General features: G+C 31.6%; 1 protein-coding gene and 1 long non-coding RNA gene across 2 annotated transcripts in view; one reads left to right on the top strand and one right to left on the bottom strand.

Moving 5' to 3' along the window:
• Positions 1-10,730, bottom strand: part of LOC128164141 (uncharacterized) — a 29,675-nt gene extending 18,945 nt beyond the window's left edge. Inside the window, exons 1-2 of the transcript XR_008240907.1 lie at positions 10,587-10,730; positions 5,457-5,561 (exon numbers count right to left, since the gene is read on the bottom strand). The gene's annotated coding sequence lies outside the window, so the exon portion shown is untranslated. The remainder of the gene's footprint in view (positions 1-5,456; positions 5,562-10,586) is intronic.
• Positions 1,389-3,730, top strand: LOC128164142 (uncharacterized). Its single transcript, XR_008240908.1, has 4 exons — positions 1,389-1,603; positions 1,849-1,923; positions 2,197-2,331; positions 2,452-3,730. It is a non-coding gene; the product is annotated as an uncharacterized LOC128164142 (long non-coding RNA).
• Positions 10,731-12,793: the final 2,063 nt, after the last annotated feature.

Here is a 12,793-nt window from a genome sequence, read left to right as displayed (position 1 = left end):
TACCTACATTGAACTTAGAAAATTTTCAGTATAACTGAAATGTACCTACATTGAACTTAGAAAATGTTCAGTATAACTGAAATGTACCTACATTGAACTTAGAAACTTTTCAGAATAACTAAAATGTACCTACATTGAACTTAGTCAATTTGTGAATGTGTTTGGACTTTGTCATTTTTACACTAAAAATTTAAGAGTATCTTATCCAAGAGGTTCAAGTCTAAAGTAGACTTTTATCACAATAAATCTAAAAACTAATATAAAATATCGTTATATCTTTGTTTTTTATAAAAATCACGATAAGTGGGGGGGGGGGGGGGTAGATGTAGGTTGATCACACACTGGGTAGTAAAATCACTAAGATTTGTTTGAAAACAATGACATAACCATTATAACGGGAATCCAGTCCATCAATTGCAACACAAACACCTGTCCAAAATTTTATTGTTTTTATAAGGCAGAAACAGGAAATCACTTTCCGCCTGAACGCACACACATCCCAGGTTAACAGTAAAGGGTGTCTAAAGAGGTCATGCTTAGTCCGTGCTGTGATGACACTGATGTTTGTTTAAGATAAAAAGTTGATGTGTGTGTTTTGACCAGCAGACATTTTTTATTTTGCTCCTGCAAGCATTATTTTGTTATCGGTCTCTTGAACATCATTAGACATATTACGATTTCGTTTAAACACTGTTAAATACTAAGGGGTAGCATCAACTTTATATTATCACTGAAAATTTTTCCAACTGTTCATGGCCTACCCCATGAAGAAAGGAATAGAGTAGATTTCTAGAAATTGATTCAGAATTTTCCCACGACATCGAATGCATGCGAAGAAAGGGGGGGGGGGGCTGGGGAGGGGTGGTAGCATTATTATGAGATGGGTTCATCATATTTATTCACATATTTCATTAATAGACATGCTGTTAACAAAGAACAGAACTGCTATTTCCATCTGTATGTTTTCCCAGTACAAGCCTATCTCTCATCGTAATTTATAACAGCACATAGCTATAAGGACTGTGTTATAAACTTTGGGAAACATGTTTTATTTTAATAAGGTGTTATAATTTTTGGTTTTACATATTCATCAATTGTAAAAATGCATTGGTATTTAAATTGATTTAGTTTTTAAAATTCCCTCAAATTATTCAAAATGGCGGCTCTTGAGACCGGAAATGCCCAGTTTTGATGATCGATTAATAAACTAACAGGTTGTAAGGAAAGAAAATATTAATAAAATTTGTTTCAATTAAATGCATAATTCTTAAGATAATATTAAGTAAATAATATTGTTTTTTAACCAAAATAAATTTTAAAGATTTATCCCGGTATTAATCGTGGCTGTATCGTGATTGGCCAAAATTTCAAACTTTGACTTTCGTGAATTCTGATTGGACAATTACCATTCCGCCATCAAATTTTGAAATGGGCAAAGAAGACAGGAGTTGTTGTGAAGATTTTCCTGATTTTTTCAAGAAATATGCAGAATCACAGCGTGTTGTATGTAGTAATGAAACTGCAAGCAGTGGTTTCATAAAGATAGACATGCTTAAGACCTGGATGATATGGCTTTAGTTGTGGATGACCATTTCCATTCAGGGTAAGTCTGATGTACAAACAAGTCATTTTAAATAATTCATTTGTGTTTGCTTATCTCAATTTCTATATTATTGCTTTGCACTTAGAAATGAATTACATTTGGAATATTTCTAGAATTCTAATAAGAAGTGCATGATTTTATCATCTATATCAAAGTCTATGCAGCCATGTATATCTAGTGATGTACATTCTATATGTAATCAAATTATGGCCGACTGTTTTAAAAAGAGTATCATTGTATTGCAGAAAAAATCCCAACCAAGTCCAGCTAGCAGACTGTACACCAGATTGAAGATACATCATTAATACAAGATGAAAAAAGTAAGTATGTGTGTTTATCAAGTAAAGATATACAGATTTTAAATTTTTAACCATATATTATGTATATCTTTTAGTAAATGAATTATTGTAAATCTGAAAATATAATGGCAACTGCATGCTGTATCAATGTTGACTTTTTTTTAGAGGGGGGGGGGGGGGTACTAGGTCAACAGAGAATTGAAAAGTTTTACTGATATTTAATAATAATTTATGCTACATATATTGAAAATTGTCAAACAGTATCATGTTTTAAATATTATTGCCTTCTTTTAGATTAATGGAGGACGAGGATAATACTATGAAAGAGATCATATGCAAGAGCAACCGTTCCCATAGAAATACATGCAGCCATGTAAACAGAAACCAGTTTTCACCTGCCAGGTGCTGGTCACATATATATTCAACTTGGTATGCTATATAATTTTCTGTTTTAAGTATAAGGTAGTTGTCAAGGATTTTAACAGTTACAATGAAAGTACATGTAGTAAGAAATTGCCATAATGAAACATTCTTTTTTATACATTTTAGGAAGTTCAACAGATTCAAGAAACAGATCCAGTTGTTTGCTGATAAATTACTGCAGGTCATTGGTATCATCTAGAACCAGGACTGTTTTAAAAATCATACTAGTATGTTTGGAACAAAATCATGCTAGTATATGTTAGGAATTTAACCTAAAACATGCTTTAATTATGAAGGTTTTGGTCAAATTTTGGTTTACAAAATAATGTTTTTCAAACTTTCTATTCAAATTTAGCAAGAACATTAGACACACATGTAATCCCAAATGGTTTTATGTTAGATTATTGCTTTATTTAAAAAACTTGCATATAGGGTCTGTAATGATTTGAGATAATTATGTAAACAATAAAATGCTTTTTTGGTGACATATGCGGGATATGAATGTAGCGACATTGCAGAAAAAATACATTATCCGCATTAGCGAGTTATGTAAATTTTTTCTGCAATCATTGCTCCCTTCATTACCTGCATGAATCGTCAAAGAAAGTTATATTGTTTATATTTACATCTTTCTTTTAACAAATTAATAAATTGTTTGTAAAGAGTAAGTTAAATTTACTATATTATTTTTAATGTGCATCAGTACGTTATCTAAAAGAAACAGCCAAATTGTCTTCAATGGGAATGTGAGTCTGCATTGATATCCTGATTATTTCAATGATTTTTCTAAGGTCATTATAGGTTTCGACCAATCGTTAAACAAGGCGTTAACTATAAGTTTCCATAAGAAATGGAGGAAAGCATACTCATTAGATGTAAATATAATTCAGTAAACATATTGATTAACATAAACATTGACTTGTGTTCTTCTGCTCACATGAACAGATATGATTTTAAATTCCTATTCAAGAGCAAAAACAATTTGATGAAAAGTTCATGTCAACATTAGGGACTTTTTTTTCATCAGTATAACACCTGTACATGTACCTGGGGTTTTTTTTTATCTGAAGTTTATGATACAGATAGATATTTTTTGCCTACATCTGTAATTTTTCTGTGTAACTTTTCTGTACCTAAATGATAACTTTTTTGTACCTACATCTATAACTTTTCTGTACCTAAACAATAACTTTTCTGTAACTTTATGTATAACTTTTCTGTACCTACATCTATAACTTTTCTGTACCTAAATGATAACTTTTCTGTAACTATATGTATAACTTTTCTGTACCTACATCTATAACTTTTCTGTACCTAAATGATAACTTTTCTGTAACTATATGTATAACTTTTCTGTAACTATATGTATAACTTTTCTGTACCTACGTCTATAACTTTTCTGTACCTAAATGATAACTTTTCCGTAACTATACATATAACTTTTCTGTACCTAAATGATAACTTTTCTGTAACTATATGTATAACTTTTCTGTACCTACATCTATAACTTTTCTGTACCTAAATGATAACTTTTCTATACCTATATGTATAACTTTTTTGTACCTAAATGATAACTTTTCTGTAACTTTAATTTGTAACTTTTTTGTACCTAAATGATAACTTTATTATAACTTTTTGATAACTTTTTTATACCTATTTATTTTTATGAAAAAAATAAATTGTCAATAGTTACACTCTAGTTATGACTTTTTTGTACTTAAGCAAAAAGTTACAATATAGGTATAACTTTTTGATGCTAATTTGGAACCATAATTGATCAGATGGTTCCAAATTGTGCTAACTTAGTTATGACTTTTTTGTAACTTTTTTAAGGGCTCATAGGTATAACTTTTTAGTGCTTTTTTTTTGTATGGGTATAAATCAAAGAATTACAGTAAAATGACAATGTTCATTTAAGGGGGCCATTTTAGGCTCAAACCATATATAGTCCATACATGTTAACCTCCAGTGATGAAAAGTAGGCAGATTTTGAACTGAAAAGCAGTAGCATTGGTCTTTTTCGCATATATATATTTCACAGCAATGAGCTTAGATTTTGATGTACTACAAATGTACATGTAGTAAGGGTTTCTGATAATTAGTAATTAACGATATCAACTAAAATATAAGACTTTAAAAATTAAGTAAATCAACACATGCAATAAAAATGTCTGCATGCATTTACCATCATATTGATTATGGTATTAGAGCTATCTATTTTCAGAGGAAAAAATATTTGAGTGCAGAGAATTTAACAATTGCCTTTGTTCAGAAAAAATAGGTTAAGTTGCCAAAATTCAACATATTTATAAGAGAAGTAAGAACTTCTAGAAAATAGTATATTCTTTTTCAATACCAAAACGATGTTTATATGCTTATCACAAATCATGCAGTATTGCAATAAAGTGCAAGTCAAGTTTACTGTTATGGCCAAGTTAAAATATATTCAGTCATCGTTAAAGCCACGTGTGGAACTGCAAAGCTTCTTTTATCTTGACAAGGACAAGGACATCGGACATGTCTTGTAACTAATGTATTCACAGGAAGTGGCTTCTTTCATCGTTCAATGTTAAACACATGCTTGAAAATTTATCATTTAGCTGGCTTTTGAAAGCGTTTGTGTGCCTCCGATTCAAAGCCACGCGCTAATTTTAAACCCAACGAGATTTTTTTACCACAATGGCTTCCAAGATGGCTATCTATCAAAACAAGAGACATATTTTGAAGAAAAGCGGTAGATTTTTTTAATAAAAGCGGAAGGCGGGAGACAGAGCTAAAAAGCGGTAGACTTCAGCGTAAATCGGTAGAGTTAACATGTATGTATAGTCCTTTACTACAGACAGACACACAAAAGTAAAACAGTACATCTTTTTCAGGAAGGAGATATAAAAAAATGAAAACAAAAGCATGGCCTTGGCTTTGTTTAAACATAACAAAGAATTGTGACGTCTGTATCATGATTAAAACTTGACGGCTAAGAGTAAAATTTTGGATGGCTCTAAAAAGTACCATTCTTAAGTATTGAAAACATTAAAAGACTGAAAACTTACTAATGCCCAAAATTGTGACGATAGTAACATCTAAACAATGTTTTCCTAACAACTTTAAAAAATTGAAATGTTCGTGCTCACCTTATAACTGTTCACAACTTCACAGCAACCTTGACTTTCTTATGTGTTCTCTTTGCTAATTTCAACTTGTGCTCCTGGGTAACAGGGCATAAAAAGGGCTCTGCTCTAAAATTTACAAAATGCAAAACAAAACATATTATATACAGTAAAACATGGTTGTAGCAAACATACATACATTCACAAAGTGATTTTCATTCCCTTGTGACTTTAATATTAAATGTTGAAAACTTGACGGATATAACGAATTACACTTATTAAGAAGCACCAGCTAGAAGGCTTGAGTATCGCCAGCAACCTCATGTACGATACGTATCACAATATGTTCATGAAACACCTCATGTGTCAAATTAAAACCATGCACAACCACCTTAAGTTGGGGTAAATTTTTCTGGATAAGTAACATCATCATCTTCTCTAGCCAAAAACCGTTGATCGAAACCTTTGGCTAACAAAGATGTAACATCATAGGTCTCAGAGCAAACAGATAATTGATCAGCGACAACATTCATTTCATAAGTACTGATGACTCGAGATGACGATCACAATAATATTGCTGCTGTAAATAGAAAAGCTATGGAAAAGATATAATAATATACCAGGACACCACAACAAATTAATTGCACATTGTGAGTTTCCTCAGTTTTTAACTATAAGGCCAAAATTGAAAAAAAAATTGTTTGATGTACTCCCCCTATCCATCAAAATTGGCCTGGCTCAATCATTTTTTAAAACACTAATGGATTTTTTTTCCCAAAAATAAATACATTGATCATAGTGGTATCAAAATTTCAGTTCCGTGTGTTATATCCCAAAAATGCTTTAATACATAATAAACAAGAGATGTTTGTAAAACACTTATGCCCCCCTCCCTTGGAAACATCCACAAAGAAAATGAACGTAAACTGCAAATAATTGGAATTTTTCTAAGTCCAAGGGGTATAACTCTGTCGAAAATTGCTCTATCATACCCAAAATCAAACTTGACCTAGATATTTTTTAGATAAATCTGTATACCAAATTTCATTCCAATATGTTCATCCTCTGCAAAGAAAATGAGCAGAAACTGCATATAACTGGAATTTTTCTACGTCCAAGGGCCATAACTCTGTTGAAAATTGCTCGATCGTACCCAATATCGAACTTGACCTAGATATTATCATGATAAACCTGTATACCAAATTTCATTCCAATGTGTTCATCCTCTGCGAAGAAAATGAGTGGAAACTGTTGGTGGACCGACCGACAGACTGAACGTCTGACAGACAGTACAATAAAAATAAAATCGAATGTAGATATAAAAGTTTCAGCCCTAAACACCATCGATTAAACCTGTTGAATAACAGGTTTGATACATACCACCCAATTGTTGGTGATTTGTTTAACCTATGCAGTTTGATTTGCACAGAAATAACAGACACAAACATAACACAAATTCAAAACTTAAATTTCAAATATTGTTCAATATTTTGGGAGAGACAATACTTATATACAGTCATGTAAATTGGATTAGAAGTGTCACTTTACTTCAGTGTGATATTTAGGGGTATTAGTCTAACCCAATGACCCATTTACCACCGTTATGTAGAGGATAGCCAACTGGTTAAATCATAATTGTTTTAGTTTCTATTTTGCATTAAAAATGTCTTTCTATTTATCAACTATCATTTTATTGCCAAGGAAAATAATTTACACAATCATAAACTCAGAGGACACAATAACTTTAACTTTTTTTATGACGAAATTCTGGTGAAGTTATCGTGATCACAAAACTTCATTTATTCATTTTTGGTTGTCATTTTCAATGTAAGAATTTGCATTAATAATTTGATTTTCATAATAAAAGTTTAAAACTTTAGTGGACCGACAATCCACCAGGTCCAGAACTGTAGGTGGATCTTCCCTATTTTTGGTGGACTCAGGCTGCCTGTCTACCGTTAGTGTCGAGTCCTGAGGAAATTAAACTGCTATTGGCATTTTTTTTTTTAATTGATATCCTGCATGCTCTTTGGGAATGTTAGAATATATACCAAACCTTCTTTTGATAAAAGAAATCTTGTTACACGTTACAAGTGAAAAGAAACTGGGCGCACAAGATGGTGAGTTTGCAGGAACCATCGACACGAACCAATTGGGGTTTAAATGTCTATATCCTCGAAATGCTATGTACAGGTTTGAACAAAAATTGATTACTCAAACTATATTGTGTTGAGAGAGTTGAAGTACAAGTCTATCCTGGCTATTGAATAAAACTCACAAGCTATCTGAAAAGGGAAATGAGGGGTAAACCGATAAAACTTTATATTGGAAATTTTAATACACATGCATATATATTTTAATTGAATTATACTGTTTATCATAATAAACTAGTAATAAGAAAAGAAAATAGTGTTCATACGGCAGAAATCAATAACGACTAATCAAAATATACCGGTATCCTAGTATAATTCAACATAATGTTATATCAACATACATTTTAAAAAAAAGTTTTAAAAAAAGTTAATTTGAGTCTCGAGCAGGATTTGAACCCAAAACACTGCGTGAATGTCTTCAAAATCCAGACCGAAACCAGTGAGCCATGCGAGACTTTGAAAATTGCGGTATAAAGTAGTGTTGGAGACAATATTGTCATATCTTTGGACTTTGTTTTATTATCTTCCAAAAATATTTTGAAAAGGTATATAATTAGTCATCTCTGGGTCATCTCTCCATCTTTTTTTAAAAAGCGACGTTTTTAATGTTGAATTAAGTCATCTTTACAAGTTTAAAATTTGTGGAGAGAAGACCCAGAGACATCAGAATCATTTAAAAACAGCTGTAAATAAGTACGATTTTGCATCAATTCCGCCGTGTTGCTATATTTAGGCCCATATTATGACAAAACCTTTTGCATTTCAAACATTTTTCTGCCCATTCTACGTCCAACAGAAACCAAATAACGGTTATTATTCGAAAAATGTCCAAAATTAATCAATGAAATTTTCACTCTTCTTGTACGCCCAGATTCCTGCCGAATCCACATCTTAAGCGCCCACTTTCTTTAAGGCATTACCAACAGATGATTTTATGTACATAATAAAGTTGCAATGACCTGGATTTATTGCATAGCAAAATTAGGTTGACTAATCTAAGGCTGATCATATTGAATACATAATACATGAACGCAAAAATGAAACAGTAAAGCTGCTGCAGAATTTTGTTTAACCAAGCATATATTCCTGTTTAATTAAAGGTATTAATGTTTTTCTCCATCTTTTATTTCATTAATTATTTTCTATTTAACTTATGAACTAATAGCAACTGGTCAAATGACTGCATGTACATTATATATAAATTTTAGACAACATTACCTGCAGTTCTTGAAATGATTGTTGATTTCTGATCATTGATAACAAGTATATACTGTAACAAGAATAGATATGGGTTACCCCATATCCATGATATTCAGCTTTTAAATTGCTTGAATTTTTACTGTGCTCAGCCAATCTCTTAAGTTAAAATCACAGAACTTGTTAAGAAACTGATGTTTATAGTTCTTCATATCTGTATTAAATACTGCCACCCGTCATTAGCAAACAGTGCACACATCTGTGCTTTAACAGAGTCTACACAAGATGGTGCAGGTGTTCCGTCGTTTAAAAAAAAAGAAAGAAATACCACCCACTCATACACAACAAATAATTAAAAGAGATTAGCATAAAGTAATATAAATAAATAATTATATTGTAATACATGTAATATTAGAAGCAATATTCATTAATGAAAAAATTGTCAATCGAAGAATGACCTATATTTTCGTGAAAAAAAAATGAGGATGCAGCTAGCGTAGGAATGTGAATACTTCACATTTGCATTTCTTGGGGTGGGGTGTTTATTCAATTATTACATATACATTAATTAACCCCTTCTTGGTAACTGCGGTACTGCTTTATTGTAGGGCAAAGTGACATAGATTGGTGAAATATGAAGTAACGTCAATTGTTTCATTTCTACCATTTAATTATCTACCAATTGAAATGTCAGCAAAGTATATCAGTTTTCCCTGCAAGAGAGCAGTACCGCAGTTATTGTGAAGGGGTCTATATTCTAAATATTTATTGTAATATTGTATCTGCTCATCTAGAAAGAATAATCTTACCGTGACCAGGCTACGCTCAGGTCACAGTAAGAATTCGTCCCATATACTTGCAATGTAGCAGCCGCGAAGCGGATCAGCATCGAGTCAATTTTAAGTCTGTTAAAAATATTCTTTATGGGGAAAAAACATTTTTATACATTACATACCTTTATGACCATGCACATGTAGTTTAATCCACAAAATATCTGTTTAATGAGTCGTACCAAGGCATTTTGTTAATATACACATTTGAATTTGCCTGCAATTTCTCGGAAATTGCACACGGAATGTCTCGGATTTTATCATTAACATGGTGACCATAAACAGTAAATTTTCAAACGTGATGTTAAAAGTGGCAGTGATTTCATTGCAAAACCAGTTACATGTAATATGGGATTATAAAAGACTGAGCAACAATGTAGGTATATTTGAGACCAATCATATGAAAATTTAGGCCAGATGCAATGCGATATAATTTTTTTATTTGCTACGAAGCGAGTATATGGGACAAATTCTATCGTTAAACTGGGTCAGTAGGACATCTGTCATTTTAACGATAGAACATTCTATCTACTGCTCATCATGAACAGAACTATTTTTCAGTGCAATTGTGTAAAGAGCTAGTACCTGACTAAAATAATATATCTTGAATAGATAGCAGGCATCGAATATATTAAAAATTTGCTCCAATGTTTGATCATGCTACTATTTTATTTTTTTATGACACTACATGGCTACTGTATTGTATTTGTAGACTATCAAAAATCAAGTAACACACAACACTACTGCAGTACATCTTCTACACATCATCAAACAACAATAAATTTCAGTCAAGCATTGAAAATTCCATTATTTGCAAAATTTGGAGAAAAAAGTGTCTCAGTCCCTTTCACACAAAAATAGCGTACAAGATACCAGTCTAACGTTACAATTCCTGTGCGAAATAAATGAACTAACGTTAGGCCCTATTTTTTGTTTTTGGTTTTGATACAAAAGAAGTCGCATTATGTACTTACCTTGTAATGTTGAAAATCTCTTGCAAAAGATTACAACCAACCGGCTATCTTTCTAGTTTTTCCTTCTCTTCTAACTTCTGTTTACAATTCTTTGAAAATCTTTCGACTTTCGCAGCAGACGTGTGCATTAAACGACGGAATTACGTCACAAAACGGTGTCTCGGTATTTCGTTCTGTATACAATTAAGATCGCTGAATTACCGTCCTATCACACCATCGGGTTAATGTTTTGCCCTCTTCGTACGATTTCTAAAAACAACCTCGATGGATATTTTTCAGAGATTATATAAAACATAAATATCTGTTTGTATATTTTTTTCACTTCAGGTAAAAGTGACATATGAATTTCATTTTATCCGGCATTACTTCGAATTCTCTCTTTAATTTAAGACTTTTAATATATAACGTTATAAATGTTTTTTTCATTTACAAACGTTTGGGTTTTTTAAATCAGAATTTGCAAAGAGATTTTAATGATGTAACCTCACTGATTTACATGTAGAATAAGTAAACAATTTGTATTCACTTTGGTATAATTAAGGTCTTCCGTTCCCAACGAAAAACCTTTCTAATAGGGTGCGTCGATTTACCCAATGGACCAAAATAAAAACGTCAAATGACCCAAATAGACCCAAATGGAGCCCAAATTGACCCAAATGGAAACCCAGATGGAAACAAATGGACCCAAATGTAAACACAAATGGACCCAAATAGAAACTGAATTGCATAATTGAAGATTCTTTTTTAATTTCAATTATATTTTTTTCTAGATAAAGATGTATATAACTTAATTAGATAACAAATTCTTGTTTTGCATGTTAAATAATTTAGGTCCTATAAATGCAGTGCTGTTCGGTTGTTTCTTCTAACAGCTCATTTAACTCCATCCAATCATTTATTCTCTGTCCCGAGTTTTTGCTTCCACCACTTTTCGCTTGATATTTCAATAATAATAAATACCTTTGTGCTCAAACTAAGTTCATCTATTAATATGAAAAATGTCCAGATATTCTCTTTTGAAACACCCCCTCTACTGCTTCAGGTTTCAATACACATCCCAAAATATAGAGTCTACGAGGATTTTGCATTACATCAGCCATTGAAAAGCCCGGATGATAACGTTAAAAAATTGCGCGAGGTGTCCCGAGTACTTCCGAATGGAGAAAAGATGTAAACATTTCCCATTATAAATCTCCGTAAGAACCTATGAAATTCTATGAGTGAAAAGGGATAATTTGACAATGAATATATCTTGGATATTTTCCTTTTCAATGATTTCAACTGTACTTCTTTCACAGGTATTTGTATTTGTATTAAAAATTATCAGAAAGTGATGGAAGCAAAAACTTGGGACAGACTAAAGTGCATGTTTTAAAATGGTGGAGTTTTTTTTTTTTTGCTTACACATGTACAGTATGTTGTTCAATATTCTTGCATCAATCGCATTACTTTTTGATTTCTAAATTGATTTTTGGGCTATAATTTTTTTAGTCTCTTTATCATATGAAATTCTTAGTAAATCCTTAATCAAATATACATACATTGTATTTTAATTGTAAACATTAAAATCTGTTTGCTTATTATGTTCGGAAATTAGAATACAATGTATTTACATTTAATTTTTTCAATTTGTTCTTTTGGCTTTAAATATTTCTATTTCTAAAGTATGGCTCTTATTGGGATTGCCTCCTCGCGGCTGAGATCTTAGATTTGGCACAGACGTGAACAACCAAATTTTGAACAAAGATTGACTTATGATTGTACAAACGGTTAAAATGTTTTGTTTAGTTCGGCGTTACTTCCGGTCGTCACAGAAAGTACTTCAAAAATTGATTTCTTTTTCATTCTCGTTGTTTTACATGGAAGTAACGTCTGGATAAATCATTCACAATAATTATCATATCCACTATTTTTTTCTATGTGAGAGAAGCACTGTCATACAGTTGAATTGATATATGTATATCAAAACGGAAGACCTTTTTGTTGCTTTTGCAACAAGAGTCTAGTTTAATTATATTTTTACCGAGGGGTATACTACGGGTGATTTTGCATTTGCCTTCTGTTTGATTCAGTAAAAAAGTTGTTTATTATTGTGTCAAAAAACACATCAATGTTGTAATTCATTGTTTTTCTCAGGGAATGGCACCCTTTGTTTAAAACCAGTTATAGTTTTGTTGTCACACAGACATTCTTCTACTTTAGTTTAT

This window comes from Crassostrea angulata, chromosome 9 (assembly GCF_025612915.1).
Source record: "Crassostrea angulata isolate pt1a10 chromosome 9, ASM2561291v2, whole genome shotgun sequence".
In the NCBI taxonomy this organism is placed as follows: Eukaryota; Metazoa; Mollusca; class Bivalvia; order Ostreida; family Ostreidae; genus Magallana; species Magallana angulata.
This window is presented reverse-complemented; position numbering and strand designations above follow the sequence as displayed.